The sequence below is a fragment of the Gossypium arboreum genome, chromosome 7 (assembly GCF_025698485.1).
Source record: "Gossypium arboreum isolate Shixiya-1 chromosome 7, ASM2569848v2, whole genome shotgun sequence".
Taxonomy (NCBI): Eukaryota; Viridiplantae; Streptophyta; class Magnoliopsida; order Malvales; family Malvaceae; genus Gossypium; species Gossypium arboreum.
The window spans coordinates 88,235,377-88,238,110 of NC_069076.1; the positions used below are offsets into that span (position 1 = coordinate 88,235,377).

Here is a 2,734-nt window from a genome sequence, read left to right on the forward strand (position 1 = left end):
AGATAAAATTTAAATGAGCAGAAAAAAAAAAAGGAGAGATTGATTTATTTTTCATTTCTTTCAATATGTTTAGCTGTGTAAAATTGAATGTCGATAATGATAATATATTGCAAAAAAAAGAGAAAAATAGAACACTCAGAATTTTATGTAAGAATCCTTTTGAGAAAATATCACGGGCTATGTTGAATTTGAATAATATAAGAGGAACATCGAATAAATGAAATATACTTCTATACGATTTCACTTGAGCAACAACTTGTATTTTATTTTAATAGGAATATGGGTCATACAACTTCTAACAAGCTGAATGATAATAAAAAAAAAAATTCTTTCCCTTTGTCACTTTGTAAAATTAAAAATAAAAGAAAAACAAATGAAAAGTTTGAAAGATACATAATTTCAAATTAACTTATAGCTCTTGCTTATTTGGATAAAAAATAGTTATCACTTCAATGCTCTTTCATCTCATTCTTTTCTAAAAATTTATTTTATTTATTTTTTTACTCAACCAATTACACAGGTGAATTATCAAATTAATTAAAGGCTGCAAAATGGGATTGTTGGCCGATAACGAAGTCTCTTAACATTCCTTGTCCGATAAACCAAATGTGCTTAACGGAAATCTAAACCCAAGTACTAAAGGTGGGTGATTCATTCTCGTCACTTCATGGGGTAAGAATACGTTGAATGGTGCTCCATTTTTAATTTTCTAGGATGGCATTATTTAATATAGCCGAAGGATGAGACAGCTTTGAGAGATGTTTTCACCATTTCTGGAATGAGAGTCCTAGGATTTCAGAGCATGGTTCAGTACTTGAGTTGCTGGTTTGTCGGCTTCGCCACGACTTTTGTACATGTTTCCCTTTGCCTTTCGAACAATCTTGGAAAAGAAGTAAAAAAAAAAAAAAGGTTCAATAGGTCGGCTCAGGAGAACCAGTTGTAGTAGCGGACGTTTAGTCATTATGGGGAGAAATTCATCGCAAGGCCAAAGTAGGCTTTTTACTCTCAATTCATTGACGGGCTCGTCCCAAATTAGGCCTAAAATGAAACGAAAACCATCTCTTTGTTCTGAAACAAAGCCATTTAAAAAGGAAATCCTAGCTAAAGGTTACATATTAACAATGGAAAGAGAACAAAAGAATGAATAAACGAATACAAAAGAAACCTATAACCTCTACCTAGAAACAGGGAATGTTTGCAAACCATTGCTTAATCAGTTTGGCAGGCTGTTAGGGATGTAAATGTAGCAGACCAATCTTGTGTAGTAGATACAGCCACTTGGACTTGGTCATCCCCAAGGAAGGGAGTCCAGGAGTCTGCTGAGGCATTGCTGCTGAACAACCAATCCACTTTCTCTGGTACATTAACGAAAATAAAGTTGGAAGGCTTCATTTTCTATCAGATTTCCTCTTTTTGTTGCCTGGAGAGGCCCCTGTCAACTGCAAAACAAAATTCAAGCATAAACCAAAACCCAGGATCTGGACAAATATTCAACTAACAAGGTTTTTATTTCGGACTTCCAACGTACACACCAACAGGAGTCTCTGTTCCTTTCTTCCTTTTAGATTGAGGGGTGCCAGTTTCTAGATAGTAAAGCACTTTTTTCTTCGATCTGAATTTTCGGCCCGATGATGGATCAACATAATACTGCACAACCGTTGTTTTTAGTTTTTTCACTGCATTTCCAATTATCTACTTGGATGAATACAACAAGAGGGTCTCAATCAACTTCTAATTATACACCCTACATGCATAAACAAATCAATGATGCAACAAAATGAACTGGAATCAACTCAAATGTACTTTCACATAGTTTCCTATGACTCCCTTAAATCAGATATTTTAAAACGCAACAGTCACCCAAGTCAAATCCCACATTTAATCGTTACATTCACTCCAGATTCCACAATGCACCTTGTTTCTCTGAGGGGACAGTTAAAAGCTTTTATATGTGTCATGTGTGTCACTAATGAAAATGGCAATCATGCACAACTTGATACTCGATAATCATGAATACCCATAGAATAAAAAATTGAATAAATACGCTGACATTAAACTTAACAGAGAAAAAAATTTATGGTAGATAGTATGGAATTAACCTTATCAACCAGACCAGGTCTGGCATCGGAGCTTCGAACCCTATCTTTGATCAACCATCCAGTTGGCAACTAAGTATCGGATGCCACCCCACGTCGTTTCACCTTGGACTCTGTCGAGAACGACGAGTTGTTTGAGCCTTGTGGCGGTGTGTCGAGTAAGGTGCGACCTCAAATCGAATCGTTGGGAGGCTTTGGTGACTCAGCTAATTGGTTTCTGTTGAAAGCCAATACAACTTCTACGTAAAAACCAAACTTATCATTTAAGAGATATTTTTTTTAAATTTTTCTAGAATATAAAATAAAGAAAATAAGATACTATCTTAAAGACTAGATATTCTAGATTAACATTCCAACTATTAGATATTTGTAAAATTAATGACAAGAATGTTGACATGTGTCAACAAACCAACAGTCATTAAACTCTATAAATAGGGTAGGTGCTTTCATTTTTGTAATGATGCAAGAGAGAAGTGTGTTGACATGCGTCAACTTTCTTGTATTATGTATTAATAAAAGTGTTCTCTTTTCTTATAATTTGTAAGTCTTGGTTAAGCCTTACGTTTCTAAACATTTAGTGTGCTTGGGTTAGCTTTTATATGATAAGGATTGAAGCAGAAGAAAGATTAAATTCAAGT

At 34.6% G+C, this 2,734-nt stretch overlaps 1 long non-coding RNA gene across 1 annotated transcript; it reads right to left on the reverse strand.

Moving 5' to 3' along the window:
* Positions 1 to 973: 973 nt before the first annotated feature.
* On the reverse strand, positions 974 to 2,386 carry LOC128295076 (uncharacterized). The gene is made up of 2 exons (XR_008285378.1): positions 2,100 to 2,386; positions 974 to 1,647 (listed from the first exon to the last, which is right to left on the reverse strand). It is a non-coding gene; the product is annotated as an uncharacterized LOC128295076 (long non-coding RNA).
* Between the last annotated feature and the right edge of the window lie 348 nt (positions 2,387 to 2,734).